Consider the following 24,033-nt stretch of genomic DNA (forward strand, 5'->3'; position numbering starts at 1 on the left):
CATTGCACAAAAAACGTGTGCGTTTTTTGGGCATTGCGGTGCGAACTACAAGCCTATTATCTCCTATGGGAACGCATCTGATTCGCAGATGCATTGCGTTCTGAACAAGGATTTTCTCTTTCTCCTCACTACACCTCCCCCTCTTTAGTTTGGGTACAGTGTAGCATGACCGTGCAATTGTCATTTAAAAAGTGACAGCGGTAAAAGCTGAAAATTGGCCTGGGCAGGAAGGTGCAAAAGTGGCCTGTATTGAAGTGGTTAATGGTGTGGGTTTAATATCAATTTAAAGTTGAGCTCCAACTTTAGTGAAGTTTAACCAGTTCAATACCAGGCACTTTCCCCCTTCCTGCCCAGGACAATTTTCAGCTTTCAGTACTGTCGCACTTTGACAATTGTGCGGTCATGCTACACTGTACCCAAACTAAATTGTTATTTTCTTCCCACAAATAGAGCTTTCTTTTGGTGGTTTTTATTTTTTGCTAAACAAACTAAAAATTAGTTGAAATTAAAAAAAAAAAAAAAGTTTTTCTTTGTTTCTGTTATAAAAAGTGTTTTCTCCTCTCCTTCACTGACGGGCACTGATGAGGTGGCACTGATATGTAGAATTGATGGGCACTGACAGGCAGCAGTGATGATGAGGTACTGATAGCTGTTACTGATGGGCACTGATGTGCACTGTGGTGGGCACTGATGAGGTACTGACGGCTGTTACTGATGGGCACTGTGGTGGGCACTGATGAGGTACTGACAGCTGTTACTGATGGGCACTGTGGTGGGCACTGATTGGCATTGTGGCACATCTGATGGGGGCTGGGCTGATAATCAATGTGCTGAATATGAGCGCAGACCCCCCTCTGACAGGGAGAGCCGCTGACCGGCTCTCTCTGTCAGCGTGAACCTAGGAAAGCCGTTTATTGGCACTTCCTGGTTCACGCTGTGATCAGCTGTGATTGACACACAGCACCACCGATCGCCACGCTGAATGCCCCCCGCAGGCACGCGATATCGGCTTTTCCTGCTGGACGTGATGTGACGCCCAGTCAGGATAACGGGAAGTGATTAAAGGAGTTGTAAAGGCAGAAGTTTTTTTATCTTAATACATTCTATGCATTAATATAAAAAGCCTTCTGTGTGCAGCAGCCACCCCAGCAACCCCTAATACTTGCCTGAGCCCCATCTCTATCCATCGATGTCCACGAGTCCCTCAGCCGTCCGGGACTCTCCCTCCTGATTGGCTAAGACACAACAGCGATGGCATTGGCTCCCGCTGGGGGGCGCAATCGTGTGCTGATTGGACATTGGGGGAGCCAGTTGGAGGGTCTGGCAGACCTGATGTCGGCTGGCCACCTGCGATCGTTCCTGAGAGGCAGAACTGCGGTCTGCTCTATGTACACAAGGCAGATCGCTGTTCTGATGGGAGAAGATAGAGATCTTGTGTTCCTCCCAAGCAGGAAAACGGATCTCGGTCTTCACGCAGTCAGAACAACCCTCACACAGTTAGCAAGCACCCCCCTAGGGACACATTTAACCCCTTGATCGATCACCCCTGATGTTAATCCCTTCCCTGCCAGTGTCGGTACAGTAACAGTATATATAAATACAGCATATTTTTAGCACTGATCACTGTAACCTTGTCACTGATCCCCAAAGTGTCAAAAGTATCAGATGCCTGATTTGTCCATCACAATGTCGCAGTCCCGCTATAAATCGATGATCGCTGCCATTACTAGTGAATAAATAAATAAAAATGGGTAAAAAAAAATCCCATAGTTTCTAGATGTGATAACTATTGTGCAAACCAATCAAAATATGCTTTAGTGGGATTGTTTTTCACCAAAAATATGTAGCAGAATACATATTGGCCTAAATTGATTTGATTTTTTTTTTCATTTTTTTTTTTCATTGGATGTGTTTTATAGCAGAAAGTAAAAAATATTTTTTTTTAAAGCACAAAAAATAAAAACCGCAGGGGTGATCAAATACCACCAAAACAAAGTCCTATTTGTGGGGAAAAAAGGACATCAATTTTATTTGGTTACAGTGTCGCACAACCGCGCAATTGTCAGTTAAAATAACGCAATAAAAAATTGCCTGGTCATGAAGGGGGGGGGGGGCGCCTTCCGGGGCTGAAGAAGTTAATAACTGGACTAGCTTGAATGACATTTTACATTCAAAGTCAATCTGTAATGGTGGTTTAAACAAATGACCTGTCCTGATTTCATGATTGATCCAGTACATTGTGGCGTGACTGTGCAGCCAATGATATAATCCCACTGAGTGTTTCCAGTTCTATTGCAGAGGGCTGGGACATACAGGGCTTGGTATCCTTTTGATGAGTCTGACGTGTATGTGTGGTGCTGCAGCTATAGCAGATACCTCATAGGCCTGAGGATGTGTCATTGCAAAACATCAGCTCACAAAGGACTCGCCTTCAACCTGTGCTCTGCATTAACTATTTATCATGAGGAGGATGAGTCTGCTCTATATCTTGTACTTTACTGGGAGGGAATGCATTTTTTATAAACGTCTCAGGATTAGATTGTGAAGGCCGGGAAACGGATGAGGGCCTTTGCTCTAGCAGCCGAATTAAAAGAAAGGTAATAGAAACATGTTGCAGTATATTTAATATCTCTCCTTGACTGATTTTGTGTGTTTGGGTAAAAGTAGGTCATGCTACAAAATTCATGCAGATCATCTTTATGGCTAACATTTAGAAATCTGCAGACAATAAAAATATTTTATGCGTTTGCATGAAAGAGATTACAGTTTACAATTCCTCTCCTCTTGACAGTTAACTCTTCCAGACAAGAACATTCATTCTGTTCAATTCTCTTCACAGTATTGTTGATTGTTGTTGCTTTTCACTATCTTCTTGAATTCTTCTTCTTTTTGTGTATAATGTATTTAGTTGTGGGATGTTTATATCAAGTAAGCACATTTGTAGGAATTTGGTAAATTTGTAAAATGTAGAATAAAATTCAGTATTTTTTAATTTTAATAAAAAAATACATAAACGGTGGTTTCCTGTAAACCTGGAAATATGCGGCTGTCATTTCTGACTTGGTTCTAAAAAAAAGTGCAGGCTTTAGTGCGATTTATATTCTGGTTTTACTAATTAGCTAGTTACCGACCCAGAAACCAGCAGGCCATTTCTGAAGTCAGAAAAGACTGTACTTCTGTCCTGCATGCTGGTGCTAGATCACTGACACAACAGATCATGAAACCAGGACCGGGATGGCAGTCCTGAAGCCCAAACCTTTTAAAACTGAACTATGGGAATGGAAAAACTTTTACCCTTGCAGTTGGTTTCCCTCCCCACTGCAAGGTTTAACTGCTCATTTTGCTTAGTGTTGGTAAAAAGGGCAATATAGTTACCTTATTACTTGTTCCCTTGGCAACTGGTGCTCTTCTCTGCTGATTGGTTCTCTGGAACATTGACAGGTCCTCTGTGTGTCTTTCCGTACAATTCAAGACTACTGGTCCTGCATCGTACTGGCTGATGTCATAGAGCTCTGACTTGTAGGTCAGGGAAGAGGTAGCAAGAAAAGGAGAAAAGCTATTCCTTGCTACAGCAGACTATGTACATTATTTATTCTCCTAGGCAAAACAAGCAGTTCATTCCTGCTGTGGTTGGGGGGTTCAACGGCAAGGGTTAACATTTTTTTTTTTTTCCTTTGAAATTTTGCTTTAAAATCCAAGCTCACTTGAATTTCATACTGAAGGATATAAAAACCAGGGATTGATCATGATTGTCTTTATACAGAAAGTTGAATATTCAATCTTGGTTTCTTGTAATTATGCAGTCTTCTATGTCACATTTTCTCCCTTTGCAACTTTATTTACTTTATTAGTTCAGCGTGTCTGAGGGTTAGAGGTCATCTAAACTATGGCAACTTCTTGGCCTAACAGTTTCTCAGCGTATGATTGTGCAATGTGTTGGGTCAGGACGTCAGCTACTATCCTACTTCATGTGGCTTTTGACCTCCTGACACAAGATAATTTATCAGACATTAGGGGATAAATATAAACTTCTTATAAGTATACATGTTGTGATGTCCAGACTTGTATAAAAATCCCTTGCTTCTGGAATTCTGGGATACTGACCAAAAGGAGCCCAGCCATGCTCCATAATCAATCTGTGATGAAGTCCGTATTGAGCAAAACATTAGGGAGGGGTGGTCCTAGGCATTGCTGTAGTGTGCTTTGTCTCAGTTTAATAAATTTGGTAGCGATCTTTCTGCTTTCTTTCTTTAGAAGTATGACGGTATTATACGGATTTTAAAGTGTAAAGTATAACAATCAGGTTTATACTTACCTGCTCCATTGCAAAGAGCAGCCCCAAACCTCTTCTAGGAATCCCCCACCTGGCTCCTCCCCTCTACTGAGTGCCCCAATAGAAAGCTGCTTTCTATGGGAACACTTCCTCGCTGTCTATGTCTTTTGACACAGACAGCGGGACTCGGCCCTGCTCCCTCGTCACTGGCTTTGATAGCAGCGGGAGCCTTTTGGCTCATGCGGCTTCAACAGAGCCTGTGAGATCGAAAAGTGGGGGAAGAGAAGAGCTGCAGATGTGCACAGTACTGGATCAAATGAGGGCTCAAGTAAGTAAAAGGGGGGGGGGGTGAGGGGGGACACTGATGCCTAAACATTTTTTTACCTTAATGCAATGAATGCAATAAGGTAAAAAAAAAATTTAGGCTTTAGAACCACTTTGAAAACCGTTTTATAAAGCATATTTTTTCTTTAAAATAATCTGCTCTGTGCAATGATATTGCACAGAGCAGCCCCATACCTCCTCTTCGGATGTCTCCCGCTGGTGCAGGGTCTGCTTCTCCTCCTTTTTCAACTGCCTAATAGCAAACTGCATGCTGTGTGGGTGCCCTCTCCCGAGCTGGGCTGTGTGCATCCATAGACACACACAGCGCGGCTTGGAGCCGCCATCTGCTCAGCAGTGTCAGTTTTTGTAGGTGCTGACTTTAAATTTTTGAACAGATGACTGGACGAGTTTCGGCACACAGGCCTTGTTCACACACAGGTCCCAGAAGACAGCGGGACCATTCAGTAAGGGCAGTGTGACTCGCACATGCCCAGTAGGAAACAGATTGTAAAGCCGCAAGGCTTCACTTCCTGTTTCCCTTAGTAAGGATGCTGATGCCTGCACCGGGAGCCGATGGATGGGTTGGCTTCAGGTGCTGATATTGTGGGCTCCCTGGACAGGTAAGTGTCCTTTATATTAAAATTCAGCAGCTGCTGACTTTAAATCCCCCCCCCCCCCCCCCCCAAGCTGTATACTCAGGTGCATGAGAACAGTGTGGTTAGTTCTCTTTAAAGCCCAACCCCAGACTGGAAGAGAAAATTAACCATTATAGGATGATCCTCCGCACTGCAAGGGTCAAATGCTCATTATATCTAAGGCTACTTTCACACTGAGGCGCTTTACAGGCGCTACAGCGCTAAAAATAGCGCCTGAAAAGAGCCTCTCCTGTCTCTCCAGTGTGAAAGCCGAGTGTATACACCGCTCCTAAAGCGCCCCTGCCCATTGAAATCAATGGGACAGCTCCAGCAAAGCGCCACTGCAGCGGCGTTTTGAGGGTGGTTTTAACCCTTTTTCGGCCGATAGCAGGGGTTAAAAGCACCCTGCTAGTGGCCAAATAGCGTCGCTAAAAATGCAGACGCCTCAGCGTGAAAGTAGCCTAAGGGAAGATGAGAAGGCTGCAATACTTTCCATACCCTCGCTTTGGCTGGTTTGAATTGACCTCTTCTCCCACCAGCGCTCCTGGCTGTCGGTGGATTTTTAACGTCACCACTAAGACCCCTTTTACACTTGAAGCGTTTTTCAGGCGCTTTAGCACTAAAAATAGCGCCTGAAAAAAGCCTCAGCTGCAATCCCAATGTGTGAGCCCACGTGCTTTCACACTGGGGAGCTGCGCTGGCAGGGCGTCACAAAAAGTCCTGCAAGCAGCATCTTTGCAGTACTGTAGGAGCGATGAATCCACCGCTCTTTAAGCGACCCTGCCTATTGAAATCAATGGGCAGCACCGGCAAAGCGCCGCTGCAGTGGCATTTTGCGGGTGGTTTTTACCCTTTTTCGGCTGCTAGCGGGGGTTAAAACCACCCCGCTAGTGGCCGAATAGCGCAGCTAAAACAACGGTAAAGCGCCACTAAAAATAGCGGAGCTTTACCTCCAACGTGCGGGCCCTGGCAGTGTGAAAGTGCCCTTACAATCCAGGACTATATACTCTGCATTGTATGTGGAGGAAAACAAGGTGGTTATTTGTCTTGTGCCCAGAGTTGGGAATGTTGAAAAGTGTAGTAATCCGCTGGAAGCAATGCTGAACCTGGGTGGAAGAAGCACCCTGCTGTTCAGGTAAGGGGGGGTAGTTTGGATTCTGGGGATGCTGTATATGGCCATGCTTCATGGTACGTTCTAAATATGGGTGCACTATGAAAGCATTGTTTAAAACCTCACTTGGCCCTTAAATATATGCTTGAGTCATAATTAAAATGAAAGCCTTGAATTGTAAACAAGAAATGCATCCTACCTTCAGATGGTGTCAGACTTTCATCTAGGAAATTGTAGAGAACAATTAATTTGCTGCCTGGTATGGGAACTCCTGCTTTCTTGTTTGTATTTAGGAGAGGTCTCTGCAGACTTGCCCATGGTTGGCTCTTTATTGTCTGTTAAATATTACATTATAATCCTAGTCCAAACCCACCTGATCTATCCCACCAAAAAGCTCTCACTGCACACCATCAATCATAAATGCCCTGCCCCTCACCCGCACATATACATGGCCGTTTATGATTGGTGGTGAGCAGTGACAGCTTTCTGGCGGGATCCCAACATGCCTGAGCTCATCTCTACTGACCACTGAAGATTTGTGGCTCTTTTTTTAAGGCAGATACATTTAATTTGGGCACAGTCTTACATGACTAAGCAATTGTCAAAGTGTCACAGCGCTGAAATGAAAAAAAAAAAAAAGGGGGCCTGGCAATGAAGGGGTGTATACAGGCTGGTACTCGGGTGGGTAAGGCTTAATACAGTCAACACTTTTCTTTTCTCAGCTAATGCCTCTTAAATGGTTTCTCTCTGGAGCTTTAATGGGTGTTTATTTATGTATTGTGTGCGGTTTTTATTAGGAAAATGTTTGCTGTAATATTGATCAGCTGAGAGAAGTGTTTGTGTTCTGATTAAAAATAAACACAAGAAAGCCAACTAGTCCTACATAAGAAGTATTCAGGTAAAGACATGACGGTACACGGACCTGACTGATCAGTTCCAGTCCTGAAGACACAGGCAGAATAACAGCCAGGCAACTTGTGTTTTCCAAGGAGGTCAGAAATGGCAGCAGCTATATTTCTTTCATATAAAATAAAAAAACCCAAGAGAAGAGTTAACGCTGCGCTAGAACAGTGTAAATTAATAAGTGAAATAGTAAAAGCTGCCAGCACTAAAAGTCCAATACTAAACTCCAAAACACCAAAAAAAACAGAATAAGTGCAGCGCTAAGACAAGATATGAATTGTATAACATACTAAAAATGACCATAAACAAATAAGGTTAATCCACCAAAAATGAAATATAAGTATACAGAATAAGTCTCTCATAAAGGACAGAGACAGATGTTTCACCATATAACAAGTGTGAAAAATTATAAAAAATCACATATAAATAAATAAAAAATGTGATAGAGCGAGTCCCAATTATAAATATTCAAAAAAGTCCATAAGTGAAGTGAATTGATGCTCAAGGTGCATATAATCAGGAGAGATGTGACACAGGTGATACAGGTGAATCCAGCATCCAGTGTGACTTGCACCCAAGTGAGGTATGAGGCTCCTTACCAGCTCAGAATGACCACTATGACAGTGGTCTCACCAGGCATTTGGGAAATTATCAGGTCACCCACAACCTATACCGATCTATCCAGTAGTAAATGTGGAACTCAAAAGACAAAATCAAGAAAAAGCTCCCATAGCGTAAAATTGCAAAACAGCGTAATTTATTAAGCTAAAAGATTGCACTTACAAAAATCTTCTTTCAAAGACAGCGTGTAACCAAACATAACGATCGCGGCGTCTCCACGAGCTTCCGCCTGCCTACTGTGTATGTCCCATCAATCACAGAGAAAGCGTAATGACGTCAGCGTCACAGGCTCCTCCCTACGCGTTTCGTCACGATAGGACGTCGTCTGGGGATTGGCCGGGTGACGCGGTCATCACGCTTATGGTTTAAATAGTCCCGCACCGCCATATTGACTACTGGCCATTCAGACCAAAAGGATGGGAACAAAACAGACGCCACCATATTGACTTCTGGCGGCCTCTTATAAGCCAAATAAGGAACATACAAGTAAAAAAAAATATATAGAAATTCCGCCATCTAGTGGTAGCTAATAAAAATACCAATGACAAGTATTTAAAAAATAGAGAAACAAAAATTAGAATAAAATTTTCGCCATCTAGTGGACAAAAACCATACCACTAATAGGCCGATGGGTCATACACACCAGCAGGCTAAAACCTCATGGACAGCACAAAGCCATACCGCAAAAAATATGTTTACATATTACATAATTATGATAAATACAAAAAATACAGAATCACAATAAAAATATATGATCATTAAAAAAATTACAGAAAAAGGAAAATAAAAATAAAAATAAAGATAAAAATAAAAAATAAGAAAAATAAAAAATACTAAAATAAAAATAAAATAAAAAATAGGATAAAAATAAAATAAAAATAAAAATAAAAATGAAAATAAAAAGATATAAATAAAAAAAAAAATAAAAAAAATAAAATAAAAATAAAAATAAAAATAAAAATAAAAAAATAAAAAAATGAGATAAAAGAAGAAAAGTAAAAAGCAAGAATGGGATAAAATTAAGAATTATTGATAAAACAATTTATGTCCCAGTCTACATTAAGGCCTAGGGGTACATAGGATTTCATCAAAAAAATCCATTTCGTTTCACACCTAGATATGGCTCTCACTTTATTAACACCCCTCCAGTGGGGCTGGAGCCTATCCAAAGCAACAAACAAGGTCCCTTTAAGCTGTTTATTATGGTATTTCGCATAATGTCTAGAAAGGTTATGTTTACTAAACCCGCGTTTAATGTTCCCTATATGCTCAGAAAGGCGTACCTGCAGAGCTCTCTTAGCACGCCCTATATACTGTTTAGAGCATGGACACTGGATCATATAAACTACACACTCCGTCGAGCATGTAATAAAGGACTCTATATTATACGATTTGTTGGTTTGGGTGGATTGGAAAGATTCACACCTGCGTCCTCTAAAAGAGTTAATATGGCATATTTCACACTTCCTGCAGGGGTAAAAACCTTTCATGCTTTGAAAAAAGGAGATGGTTTTGGGGGGGTTTACAACATTAGGGGCAATCCTATGGCGCAAAGAAGGTGCTCCTCTGAAAATAACTACAGGTTGGTCAGGGAGAACCGGACCCAACACTTTATCATTCTTCAACAGGTTCCAATACCTCTTAAAGATCTTACTGAGAAATGCTGGTTGGAATATCCTGTCACCAAGGAACAAGCAAATTTATTAATATCTCCCTGGTTAATCCTACTGGGTCCTTGAAGCATAGTGTCCCTGTTCATATTACCAACACTAATGATGGTATCATTAATCTCCCTCTCATCATATCCCTTATCCAGAAATCTCACTTTCAGGATCTGGGCCTGTTGCTTTCACGCGAGTACTGGGGACGGTTGTCCATTAATGGGCCATGTGTAAGAGCGGCTTGAGCTGCCAGGTACCACATGCATGCATCCCTTGTAAGTCATTGGGGATGGAGCGACTGCACACAGCCCCATGTAACAATTTAACAGACATGCAGGTAAGCGACATAAAGCAGAATTTTATCTAAAAGAGCTTTTTCCACGGGTGCTGGAAAGTTACAACCAGTTCACGCCATTGTGTTATGGTAACACATAGGTCATATCCATGCACATTATGTGCGTTGGTGTACCATAGTGACATTACCGTAATTTTGAATGACACCCTAATGCACCTAGACAGTACACTTGCTCTAGTAAAAATGTAGCAGCTGTGATTTTTAATCAGTTGTGGTGCGTTGGGAAGCCCCTTCAAATGAGCTGCCTTAACACAAGCATTTAGGCTCCTTTCACATGGAGGCGCTTGTAAACTGCAAGTAAAACATTTGAGCTCTTTTGAAGAGCTTTTCAGGCGCTTTTGAAGCGCTTTCCATTAATTTCAATGGAGAGGGGCGTTTTTTCACCACCCTGCCAGCGCACTGCCCCAGTGTAAGACCCCGTTCACATTGGGTCGTTTTGCAGGTGCTATTGCGCTAAAAATAGCGCCTGCAAAGCACCCTGAAACAGCTGCTGCTGTGTCTCCTTTCTCACTGGAGCGGTGCACTTGTAGGACGGAAAAAAAAACTGCAAGCAGCATCTTTGGAGCGGTGTATGAAACCAATGGGGCAGCGCAGCCGGCGGTTTTAATCATGTTTCGTCCACTAGAGGGGGGTGAAAACCGCCCCGCTAGCGGCCAAATAGCGCCACTAAAACGTTGGTAAAGCGCCGCTAAAAATAGCCGCGTTTTACTGCTGACGCACCCACCGCCCCAGTGTGAAACCGGCCTAAAAGCATTCATTGATTTTAATGAAAAGGTTTTCGTGAGCTTTTCAGGCACTTTGTTTTTAGCGTGAAAGCACCTGAAAAGCGTCTGTGTGAAAGGGGCCTTACTGTAAATCCTGCAGAAGTTTTGTGTCTTTGGGGTAGTTTGGTTGGATCCATGTAGTTCCCAGGTCTCTGCATCTACTACAGTTTTTTAAAGGGGGTTCCACTGTGCTTTTTTTTACATTTTTTTTCATGCTTATTTTACATTCTGAAAAAAAAGTGCAGGTTTGGGAACACCCATAATGTTAAAATTTAAGGCGACGTGACAACTACTATGGCAGAGAGGTCGTTCTACTGGAGTCCTCAAGAAGACTTATGGAGCCCACAGTTCACTTGCTGCTTTTTCTGACTGACCAGCTGTGTAAAGTCGGCCATAGATGGAGCGATTTTCTTTCCTTATCTGTGATAATTTTATATTTTATTATCTGTGATATTTTCTTTTCAAATCTGTGATTTGGAACTTTCTGTTTATAGGCCAAGTCTCTCCATAACTGATGCTGGAAAATTGCTTGGAGGTTTCTTAAGTCCTATGAGGGATGCTAGTGGGGCAATTTGTGTGCTTGGGTTCCTAGGTCTTTCCACCTTCTATAAGCTTTGCCTTAACCACTTCAGCCCCGGAAGATATTGACTGCTCAATGACCGGGCCATATTTTGCGATACAGCACTGCATCGCTTTAACTGACAATTGCACGGTCGTGCCACACTCTACCCAAACAAAATTGACGTCCTTTTTTTTTTCCACAAATAGAGCTTTCTTTTGGTGGTATTTGATCATCTCTGTGGTTTTTATTTTTTGCGCTATAAACAAAGAAAAGCAACAATTTTGAAAAAAAAAAAACACTATTTTGTACTTTTTGCTATTATATATATATCCCCAATTTTTTTTAAAAAAAAGTATTTTTTCCCCTGTTTAGGCCGATATGTATTCTTCTACATATTTTTGGTAATAAAAATCGCAATAAGCGTATATTGATTGGTTTACGCAAAAATTATAGCGGCTACAAAATAGGGGAAAGATTTATGGCATCTTTATTATTATTATTATTATTATTATTATTATTTTTTTACTAGTAATGGCGGTGATCAGCGATTTTTTTTTTTTTTTTTTTTTTTTTTTTTTTTTTTTATTGGGACTGCGACATTATGGCGGACACATTGGACACTTTTGACATATTTTTGGGACCATTGACAATTATACAGCGATCAGTGCTATAAAAATGCACTAATTACTGTGTAAATGTCCCTGGCAAGAAAGGGGTTAACAGTGGGTGATCAAGGGGTTAACTGTGTTCCCTACTGTGTGTTCTAACTGTATGGGGATGGGAGGGACTGGTGGAAATGACAGATCGTCGCTCCTAGCTATTATTAACTCACGATCTGTCTCTCCTCACATAACAGGGATTTGTGTATTTACACACACACACACACACACACACACACACACACACACGTCCCTGTTCTGGCTCTGGTGCCCGAGTGGCGATGACCGCCGGTCACATGCATCAGCATCCCCGCCTTGCAGCGAGCGTGCACCTGCTAGGAAGAAGAGAAAACCTAGAGCTGGGGAGAAGAGAAAACCTAGAGCTGGGAAGAAGAAGAAAAAACCTAGAGCTGGGTAGAGTTAGAAAAAACCTAGAGCTGGGAAGAAGAAGAAAAAACCTAGAACTGGGAACAAGAAGAAAAAACCTAGAACTGGGAAGAAGAAGAAAAAACCTAGAGCTGGGAAGAAGAAGAAAAAACCTAGAGCTGGGGAGAAGAGAAAACCTAGAGCTGGGGAGAAGAAGAAAAAACCTACAGCTGGGTAGAATTAGAAAAAACCTAGATCTGGGAAGAATTAGAAAAAAACCCACTATCCCACTTATAGGGACTGACGTACAGCCATGATGGTTCGTGGGATCGTGCCGACCTGCCGCCGTATAATGATGGCGGTTGGTCGGCAAGCAAAGTATAACTAAAAGCACAACTTTGATTTTGGTTTTGGATAGAGTGCAAAGGGATTGGAACCCCTGTCAGTTTTTATTGCTGCCTGTGTCCCCGTTAAGGAGATTCACCCTCTATTTGTCCTGTTTACCATTATCATTGAAAGTGAAAGTAAAATAAAATCCCAAATTTTGGGTTGTCCCCAGAAATGTAATAGAGAGGACATCTTCCAAGTGGGAAACTAGTTTTCCTGGTGCATCTTCATGGCAGCATACATATGGGTTGTGACTCCGCCCCCACAACCTGATAGGACTGGTTAACTATAAATCAAAGACAGACCCGGCTCACAGCATTCTCCTTTTTTTCCTCACCTGATCAAGACTGGAGTCGCGAGGTATCCCTTACCGCTTGTCGCCCCAGCCAGGTTCAGCCTCTCCTGGGTGGAAGTCCTTCCTGTACAGCCTCTAAATGAAGCTATATAGTTGGAGCCCCATTCTGGTGGTCTGGGGGGGCATATTTCAGCCTCTCCTGGGCAGAAGTCCTTCCTGTACAGCCTCTAAATGAGCTAGATGGTTGGAGCCCCATTCTGGTGGTGCAGGCTTCTCAAAGAAAGCTTTAAACAAGCTTTGATGTAAGTGACAGCGTTTCCTTTTGCTTTCCATATGCTTTTTACTTCTTTTCTCTGTGTTATGGGCGTTTGCCATTTCCAAGATGGCTGCAGCAGTGCAAGTACACTCTGAGCATGAGAGGCAGGAAGTGATGCGGCCTCTGTTTCCTGGTTAGAGCTTTTCCAGGATGGTGATCTGATCATGCTCAAGCACTGATATTATCGCTAATGGCAAATGTGAGTTCTAAATGGTTTTATGGCATTTTTGGGCAACAAATGGTGGAGCTCTCTACTCATGCATGCTGGATGCTTATGTGGTCATTGTTTGCAGGAATGTTTTCCCTTTTTATGGCATTCACCTGTGGTTTTCCTATCTCCTTCTCAGTGTTGCTCTAGGATCATTATGCTATTTATGGCCTTCACCTGGGCTCTTCCTATCCCCTTTTCTATGCTTTCTCTGGGATCACTGTGTTGGGCTCAGTTTCCACTAGTGCGACTTGTCACTGCAAAGTCGCATGACAAGCCGTACCCCATGATTTCCAATGAGTACCGTTCATATCTGTATTCATAGACCTTAGGAATACACAGGCATTGCTTCAAGTCGCATCAAATTGCAGCAAAATCTTGCGATTTTCAGGTCGCAATAGTGGAGACTTAGCTTATGCTGTTTTACATTTCAGTCTGCTGCTTTGCTCTGTTTCTATGGGAAACGCTGTCCAGCCAGACCACCCATTGCTTTTAAGGTATAGGGATTAGGTAAGTAGTGAAGATTGAGAAAAAGAGAGCCAACATCTATAGTCCTAAAAGGACTACAAAATGGTGGGAGCCTTCTGAACTCAAGACAATGTCACCATCTAAGAACAGACATCGAGGCAATGTTGAATAAACTCATCAACTCACCCCTCATTATCATTGCTCCCCGTTTACAAACATCACAAGTTACCAGCCCTAATAGTCGCTGCATTTGTGATGGAAGGTCATTTGCCTGCCAAGCTAGTATGTCAAATCTGCCTGGAGCAAGCACTATAAAGCCCTGCAAGGACCTCAAGGTGAAGAGACCCTGCTAAAAGCCAGAACAGCCGCCGTTCAAAGCGCAGACATACAGGCAACATTGATCAATGTCATCTTCTCACCTCTCATTTTGTTTGCTCCCTGTTTACGAACACCACAGATTACCAGCCCTAATGGTTGCTGCATTTGTGGTGGAAAGTCATTGCTTGACAAGCTACAGTGCATAAATTGCCTAGCACGTCCAACCAGAACCAGTAGGTGGTGTCCAAATAGGAAAGCTTGCACAAGCTTTGAAGATTTCCTAATAGAGACTTTTTTTGCAAGGACCGCTAAGGACCCAATTGCCTGGGTTGAAGTAGAGGAAACTCTCCACAAGGTTAGAAAGTACTAATTTCCTTCACTGAACAACTGGATGAGTTAATCCAGGAAGAATTGAAGGGGTCAGAGAAAAATGCCCTTATAAACAGGCTGTCAAAACTGTATACCCTGAAAAAGCTAAAGGTCAACCTGCTGCAGTCTTCTCCGATGATGGATGCATCATGAATGTAGCTGGCAAGACATGGCACATTCAAGGAGGCTCTAGTCCGAAAATTAGATCTAGATCTGAAGTACTACTTCATACTGTAGCATCTACAGGTGCTGGCACACCAGCAATAACCAGCTCATACACTGAATGAGTCTTAATGGGAGTGGTTTCATAATTGTCAACCAGCTGCTGTACCTGCAGGACTCTGAGGAAAGTGGCAGGGTCTGCATTCCTTTAGACGTGATTCCCTTTTGGGAGTATCTTATCAAAAATGACATTTTTATTGTGGTGGATGCCAAGGAATCTGACTTTTATCTTGGTGCAGACTTCTGGGAAATTATGTTTAGTGGGTAGTTATGTACACATTCTGTGTGCAGAGCACCTCCAGATGGTCATGTTTAATTGCAATTTACAGAAAACTGCAGCCCAAAAAAAAAAAAAGTGGTGTAACCCTTTAAATAAGCCCGTCTTGAAGAAGTGAAGAGACAAGGTGGTAACAGCTTTGTAAGAGCTGAAATTGGTGGCATACTCCTGTGGTGGATGTGTCAGACATTGATGTTTTTCAAGAGCGGTGTTCCCCGCGGTCACGGCAAGGAGTGCATTATGGCTGAAGCCATGGTTGGTGGATCCCGCCAAAAAAAAAAAAAATGGTGCAAGACACCAGAACACAGTTCCAATCTATTTGGGAGTAGACAGGATACAGCCACCTCAAGGGTGACCATTAGCAGGTCAGGGCGGATATCATTTGACAAAAAAACTGAAAATTCAAAGGTCCAGCATACAGGTGGCGACTCCCAAGTAGACACCAGGAGGCAAGATCCTACAGACCGGGAAAAAGATTAGTAAACGAACCGGAGAAGTACCCAATCTTCATTATTGAAGCCTTAAAGCTCTAAGGCTCCTGTCTTAGGAGAACAGTGGAAGTCCCTTTTTAAGGGTGCACTAATCCAGGAGGTGCCTGTGCAAAGCTTTATGCACACACCTGGAGGGAAAACCTTCAGGATTAGTGGGCCATATCAGCTATATTGGCGTGACATTGGCAGAAGTTTAAGGGAGGTCCGCTTTTCTGGTACAATAATTTTTTTTATTGAAAAAGTATAACATGACAAACTCACCCATGCAGGGGCATAATTCAGTGAGCATACCGATCATATAACATTGACAGGTGGGAAGTCCACCTTTCAATCTCTTCCAGTCAGCTAGGCTACCAGAGTTGATGGGAAAGTAAAAAATTCTGTTCCCGTTTGTAGCTGGATAGAGAAAAAAAAAAAGCAAAAATAAAAAATGAAAACTAGGTAATCTGTGCCCAGTGCTAAAGTTAAAAAAAAAAAAAAATTGACAAGCAGCACAGGAAGTTAGAGTCATGCAAGATGGAAAACCTCCAATCAATTATAATCATAAATCTGGGAGACTGGATTCTCCTGTAGGTTTATCAGACACCTACTTGTCCCAATTTATCCTCAAGGGAATTTCCATCCTCTGATAGAGAAAGCCAAAGGTACTTTGGGAGTGAAGTCTCTTCCAGCAGAACAGTGCCAGAATATCCTTGGCTCTTCGTAACTGACCAATTATTTTCAGATGGAACATTATCACATCAGACCCCAGCTAGAAAGGTTGGGGGACTCATTTCAAAGACCAGGCTGCTTAAGGTCATGGGATGTTAAGCTTATGAGGAATAGTATTGAATTTCTTGAACCAAGTAGTGTTCAAAGCACTTCTGTCATTCACTCCTTTTAGCAAGAGGAGCAAGATTTGTACTGTGCCTAGGCAGCAGTGGAAGGGTAGAATTCTTAGGCTGTCAGTGGAGCTTCCTGTATCAATAATTGCAAATGTACCATTTTGGCTTAGGAGGTTCTAGTGTCTCTCTCTCCCACTCTTAAGCATTAAATCACCACTGCCCCTTCCAGTGATGACAGATTCGCTCTCTCATGGACAGTTTTGCCATCCAGCTCCAAGAGACTACTTTTGACGGCATGGAAGTTGAGGCAGTGGCTACCAAGTCAAGTATGCTCAGTGCAGGTAGTGCCTACCTTGTGTCAAACCAGAGGTCTTCATGAAGATTTACCCAAGAATATGGGAAAATTATGCAGATCTCACACAGCAAAAGCCTGGAGTCCTTTATCACCTAAACCAGCCAAGGTTCCACAGTTCTTACAACTGGGGCTGAACAGGGGCCTAGGTTCAAATATGTTTAAAGTTTGAAGTTCACCTTTGTCTACACTTGCAGGGGTTTAAGGAGTCCTTAACCCTAATTGATACAATTCTTAAAAGGCCTTTGTGGAACTTGCTTATTGTCCCCATTTCTATTAAAGACTCATTTCTATCCTACAGAATGACTACACTCTGCAAACCCTAAAGGCCGTATTTCTGGTTGCTACAACCTCTATGAAGAAGGATGTCAGAACTACAGGCTTTGCACTCAAGGAGCCTCACTTAACATTATACACGGACAGAAAAGAATAGTCCTAAAACTCCAGACTGCTTTTATCCATGGGGTGTCTTTCTCCTTCCAATTTAACCAGGAAGTCAATTTCCGTCTTTCTGGGTTGAGTGGAAACCACATCCCCTGTAGGTTGAGCTAACGCTGGTGACCTGCTTGGCAGCTACCCTTTCATTCAGGAAAGCTGAAATATGTACTTGGTTCCAGCATGGCTTAAGGAAGGGTCAGTCAGCATCAACACGTTCAGTCACCTCCTAGATTGTTCAAACAATTAAAAGAGCCTACTCTTCAAGGCCTTCCTTTTTTGGAGGTCTTAAGAGCACATTTAACTAGGGCAGTGCCAGCTCTGTGGACAGCTCAGCGCTGAGTGTCTCCTGAGGTTATTTGCAAGTCAGCAATTTAGTCCACCCAGGACACCTTCATTACACTTTTATAGGTGAACCTGGCTCGCGACAATAAAATTTGGAAAAATTCATGGTGCATACTTGCGCTACTGATGATTACAAAATTTTTCTTGCACCCTCCCATATAGCGAGTTAGTCCCCATATGTATGCTGCCATGATGCACCAGGAAAACGGAAAATTGTATACTCACCTTTCCGTAATTTTCCTTTGCTGGTGCATCTTCATGGCAGCATACAGATACCCACCCAAATGGTGAGAGTTACAGAGAATGCTGTGAGCCGGGTCTGTCTTTGATTTATAGTTAACCAGTCCTATCAGGTTGTGGAGGCGGAGTCACAACCCATATGTATGCTGCCATGAAGATGCACCAGGAAAGGAAAATTACGGAAAGGTGAGTATACAATTTTCCGTTTTGGTGACCTGGGGGTTCCCAAGGAATTCCCTTCATTTGCAGGAAATTCCTCTCACTTCCTGTTTGGCTATGGGACAGGAAGTGAAGGAAAATCTCCAAAATGGGACAGATGGCAAAAAAAAAAAAATCTGACAGGTTATAACCCTTCCTTACTCTATCCAAAATGAAAAAAAAAAATAAAATATGCCTATAATTCTACTTTAAGGTGACCTGTCAGCACAAGATCATTTTTGCTAAATTCGCAACCTGTAAACAGATAAGGGAATTTACTTACCTTTCCCACGTCCTATGTATAAAAACACTGCTGCTTTGTTTCTCCCCGGCAGCTATAGGAATTTAACAATTTAGTAGAATGCTTACTTGCTGAGAAATGCTGCAGTTTCTCTTGTCAGCTCATAATTCACTACAGAATGTGGGAACTGGTGGAAGGAACCATGGTGTGCAACGAGAGCAGTGGGTATTTGACCCACCAGGGTGGATTTGATTTAAATCGCTAGTAAAAAGGCTTGTTTTAAATCAACTCAATTTAAATCATAATTTTTAAAGAGCAACTGTCATCTCTGTCATGCAGCAGCTCCTCCTCTGACCCGCTGTTGACTCACCGACAGTCACATTCACTTTAATAGGGCGGCTGGTGATGCGGCAGTGACACAACACGGTGAGGGAAATGACGGCAGCAGGTGAGTGGATGACCGCTAACAGGCGCTGGCATGATGGATCTGAAATGACAGGTGCTCTTTAAATCTAAGTACTCATTCTTGCTGGTAGTTAGAATCTTTTGCAAACAAAATAAAGGTTTCCTATTAAGAATAATAAGCTATCAAGTTAGTAAAACAGTGATATCAGGACCAGCTCAATCATACAGTTTGTAGTGTACATAGATTTGCAAAACAATGGGATAAAGGAATATTCCTGAACTTTGTTTTATCTCATGGTTACTATGCCATTGTGTGAACGCATCAATGCAGTGCATGTTATTTCAGCTTGCAGACCTTGGATTCGTGGAATGAGTTTACCAAAAATGTAAATATTGCAGAATATACAGCCTCATGCTACGTAACTAAACTCCATTTCAAGCTGAATAAACTAAATTATTAATTTATCCTAAATGGAAAACTATCTTTTAGATAGATTTTTACTCCAAAAGCATTTTATTACATTTTTATTTATTTATTTTAAATCATTGATTTTTATCCGCCCCGTGACCCACCTTTAAGGGCTTGTTCACACCCAGTGTGGTGCAGGAATGTTTGCAAAATCACGCGTTTTCCCACACTGCACAAAAACACGCTGCCTTTTACAAATGCGTGCGGGTGTTGTTAATTCTAAATGGCACCCCCATACATCTAGCAAACACGCCTGTGTTTGTGGTACTGGTACCGGGGTACCATGAATTTTGATGTGATTTTAAAAATCGCGTCTGCATCTTTTTTGCACGTTTCCTTCTCAAAGTGCAGCTCATTGAAACGAATGGGCTGCACTAAATTGGAACGTGCAAAAGGTGTTCGGATTAACTTCCTGGTGTGAACAAGCCCTGAGTGTCACCTGCAGCGGCCAGGAAGAAGGGAAGTGTCAGTGTTTCAACACATCACCCACTGAAAACATTTATTTATTTCTAAGGATTTTAATTGTTTACTGGTGGCCCTGCACTAGTTTTAAACCGAGAGGGAAAGCATTGGGGTATATCTGGCTTTTATTGCTGTCCGTGTCCCCTTGGGGACATTTATCCTCACTTTCTGTCTTGAGACACAACATGGAGAGAAGAAACCTTCTCTAACTGGGAGATTTATCTCCATGGATCTGACCTGCTCCTGCTCTGGTAACACTGTAAAAATCTAGATTGGGCAAAACACAGGTTCACTTTAGGCTAGCAGTATTTAAAGGGAACCTTTGAAAAATTTGGAGGCTGCTATTGATTAAGGCTCATTCCTGAAAAAGCTAGCTGCATGGCTGTCATGCCAACTGTCGGGCATATAAATACTTTGGGTAACTAACCCAGTACAGTTATTAAGAGGAGAACTTTTAACTTTTATTAACGTGGCTGTAAACCCTTCCATATACCCAGTGAAGTGACTGGCCTCAGGTGACACACAGATGAAACAAATCCTTCTACATAAGTTGTACCTGTTTATCTGCAGCCATCTTTCCCCTACATCTGTTTAGAGACCCCTTTCACACTGGAGGTGTTTTTCAGGTGCTAAAGGGCTAAAAATAGCGCCTGTAAAGCGTCTGAAAGATGCCTCCCCTGCAGCCCCAGTATGTGAGGCCGATGCTTTCACACTGGAGCGGTGCGCTTGCAGAAAAAGTTAGAAAAAGTCCTGCAAGCAGCATCTTTGGGGTGGCATCTTTGGGGCGAGCAGCATCTTTGGGGTGGCATCTTTGGGGCAAGCAGCAGCTTTGGGCTGGTTTGAAATGAATGGGCACTGCTGCCGAAGCGCCTGCAAAGCACTTCGGCAGCCCTGCTTTTCAGGCTCATTTAACCCATCCTGCGGCCGCTAGCGGGCCCGCTAACCTGTTGGTAAAGCGCTGCTAAAACTAGCGGCGCTTTACCACTAACGTGGCCGCGCTGTGTGTGTGAAAGGGGTCAAAGAGCAGAATTTACAGGATCTCAGCTCTGAAAACAAGGGGGTGGAGAGCTGATTGGAGGGTTGGGAACAGATCTGAGGCTGTCAATCAGCTGGAACTCCCTCCCCTGTCACTATCCTAGTGTCATGAAAACTGGTCAGAAGTGATTCATGCAGATGGAGGAATGAAGCAGAAGACACAAATGACACTTAGTGCTCTGGATTGAGACAAGTACACACTATATATGCTTTGTTTATCTTTCATGTCTGAGGTTTACAACCACTTCAAAAAACAACAAAAAACTACTAGCCAAGATTTACTTTCTGTACATAGTCACTTGACATTCTTTAACCGTAAGAATTCAAGTATGTTATGTTTATAAAAGATCAGTAGTAATCCCTAAGTACCTTTTTGTATGTAATATTTGTTTGATATACTGTATATTACATAGCAATCACTGGGACAACATGTCTCTTACCCTGACATGTTATTAATTCTGTCATTTTGTGCTTGCTTGCAAAAGTTTATGTAATTAAATTAAATGACTAACTGTGTGTAAATGAAACTTTATAATCATTGTCATGGTTATTACTACGTTGGAAACGCCCTTTACCTCATCCGTGTGTTTGTCTCTCCCTTTAATTATTTACAAGGGAGCTTTCGGAAAGTTTTAGTCAGATTCATACCTATTCACAAGCACATTTTACACAGTATATCACAGAGATGACATTATTGGATTAGAGTATACCTGTGTGCCATCTACTACTTGAATCAGATTTATGTATGCTGTACAATGAGACTGCAGGCGAGAATCCAGAATCCGCTTTGGTGTCCTTAGATACACTGCCCTACTGTAACTGAAGAAATGATGGATTCTCTTTTACTATGATCAGGGTAAGCCAATGAAATCAGACTTCCAAGAATAGTTGTTCCCAAGTACTTTTAGGTGGATGTCGCAATGGTGATTATGCCACCAGAGGCACTTTGCTGACAGTAGTATCACCGTGGTGTAACTACAACTTCCCTTAGTGGGCAACAGAGTGCTGCAGAGTCTGGCTCATAGTGTGGCAGCTACAATAGAGCAATATTTCACTAGCAACAAGATTACTTGTGTGACATACCCTTGGGAAGACAAGAAACCCTGTTGCTAGACTATTTTAACAACAATCTTCTTATTAAATGACGACTTTTAATATATTTAGGCATTTTTTTTTTTTTTTTTAGCTTTATAAGTCTCTCTTTAGTAGCATGCTAAAGCCCTGAGACTGCTGTTTTGGTGCTGCCATTTTGAATGATTGTAGGCCTAGCAGACTCAGTGCATGTATTCTTCTTCACTTCTCCACGGCTGCTACATAAATTTGTGGGAAGGAGCTGGTCATGACATAGCAATTAGACACTCCCAGAAAAAGAGGGGGGTATGACATGGCACCGGGATGGGGGGGGGGGGGGGTTGGGGATGTGGCTGTGCTAGGGAAATTACTCCTCCTGAAGAAGTCAGATTTTCTAGCAAGTTTGAAAGCACACCACTCCAATAAAACCTTGTTAAAGTGGAACTTTACCCATAACAACTTGATAAAAAGTAACGTTCTTTAGCAGGGAACATACATTCCACATTAAAAGTTATGCTACCAAAATTAGTGTGTGCTGTAAATTGCCTCCAGAATTGCTTGTGTTTCTTCTTGCCAGAGGCTGCCATTTTGCTGAAGCCTAAAGCCCCAGAGCAGCAGTAAATCTTTAGACAGCAGCAGATCGACTTCTTCTAAATTTTCAGCACAGTGCGTAAAAATTAAGTGCAGCTGAGCATGTGCAGAGCAGGGTGGGGCAGTGTAGTTTTGGTTTTTAAACAGTACAGGCACTTTATTTTTTAACGTTTTAAATGGCTATACCTGCAAAAGGAGCCAGTCTGAAGCAATCTAGCAGGACTTTATTTTTTGACTAAAGTTTCACTTTAATGGACTGGAAAATTGCTGCAAGTAAGCAATTAAGCCAGTGGTAGGATCATTTTTATTTGGCAAGATTAGAAAAAGTAAAAAATAAAGTTGGCCATAATTTTTGTAGACACACTTTAGGGCCAAAAAGGACCCATGTAAAAAAAAAAAAAAAAAAGCCCTGGCAAATAAAAACTAGGAGTTGGAGTTGCATGCATCTTTTTTAAAAACGTGGCCACAGGGACACCACATATCCATGCAGTTTTCCTGAGGTTCCCTGCGTACCTGCGATAGTGCTGCGGGCTGAGATGCGTGGGGTAGCATTCAGAATGAACGTCAACCCCAAGCGTCTCGCTAGAGCAACACAATGCGTGTGCGGGAATCAATGAGACTCCTGCAACCGGAACGCACAGTGCGGTGTCAACCTAGCCTAAGGGAATAGTATCTCTTGTGTACAGAGAAATGATTTTACATTGACAGTATGACTTTGCCTTTTCCTAAATTGATCGTTTCAGCTCTATAATTTGTCCTGGCCTTTGAACAATCGTATCCATTTTTGGGTGCACTTGGCAGCTACAGGAGATAGTTTTGAAACAAAATCAAGATCTCCTAGTACAGGCGGAGAAATCTGTCTGCAGGGATGATTTAGAGTGGAATTTGTCATATCGCTGTAAAGGGTCATCCTACCTCATGACCACCAAAACCCCAAGCTAAAAAGTTGTTGAATCTTTGCTTCAAATGTAATAGTTTCTGCAATCTGTATGATAATTGTTATAGAAGTTCTGGATTCATTAGTGGGCTTTTTTTTTTTTTTTTTTATTATGCTAAATAATTTTTGACTTCAGACTAGTTATATTAGTTTTATTAGTTGTCCTATTTGGAGCCTTTTTTTTTACATTGTTCTTTTAGGATCTGTCTAGACACACTAAACAATAAGTCTTTGTGCTTCTTCTTGTTGTTGCATGCTTAGGTCTGCCACATCCTTTATGCTATTTGCTTTGTGTTTACTGTTTGGTCCATTAAGTTCTCATACTGTACAATAAGGACTTTGCAGTATAAAGTTGGCCCTTTTAGGGATATGCATTACTGTGTTTTTATGGGCGTTTATTGAAGTTATGGATCCAGTTTATGGGTTATGAATAACTAGTTCTGAAACATTGATTTAATGTATTTGCTTTATGCAATTAGTACAATACAATAGGCATTAAAGTGCTTTGGAAGGAAGAATTCTTTTCAGCGCCATCCTTGATGCAGTCATTCGTAGCCATACCTACTAATCTGTGCAAAAGTGTGATTGCAATATTGGACTGTTGTGGTGTGGCCCGATTTCTCCTTTGGGAACATGTAAGTGCACACTGTTAGAATATGCTGTACTGGTTTTAAAATGTTTAGAGCATATTTTTCTGATTTACCAAACCGTAACACGAGTAAAGATCTTGTAGGTGTTTTATTATAGTCACACTTGTGTTAAGTCTGAGCTTCTGCAATTCATAAGCACAGCTCTAGTTAGAGTAGCTTAGCATCTTGATGTCTTATTCTTGTGCCTTCTGAA

At 42.0% G+C, this 24,033-nt stretch overlaps 1 protein-coding gene across 4 annotated transcripts in view; it reads left to right on the forward strand.

Annotated features, from left to right (window-relative positions):
• The window catches only part of CCSER2 (coiled-coil serine rich protein 2), a 213,732-nt gene that overhangs the window by 43,073 nt on the left and 146,626 nt on the right, over positions 1-24,033 (forward strand). The window contains exon 1 of one of the 4 annotated variants that reach the window (XM_073596717.1): positions 2,343-2,597. The exons of the other annotated variants lie outside the window; for them this stretch is intronic. The gene's annotated coding sequence lies outside the window, so the exon portion shown is untranslated. Of the gene's footprint in view, positions 1-2,342; positions 2,598-24,033 lie in introns of those variants that run through there. 4 annotated transcript variants of the gene reach the window in all.

This window comes from Aquarana catesbeiana, linkage group LG08, assembly GCF_042186555.1.
Source record: "Aquarana catesbeiana isolate 2022-GZ linkage group LG08, ASM4218655v1, whole genome shotgun sequence".
Lineage (NCBI taxonomy): Eukaryota > Metazoa > Chordata > Amphibia > Anura > Ranidae > Aquarana > Aquarana catesbeiana.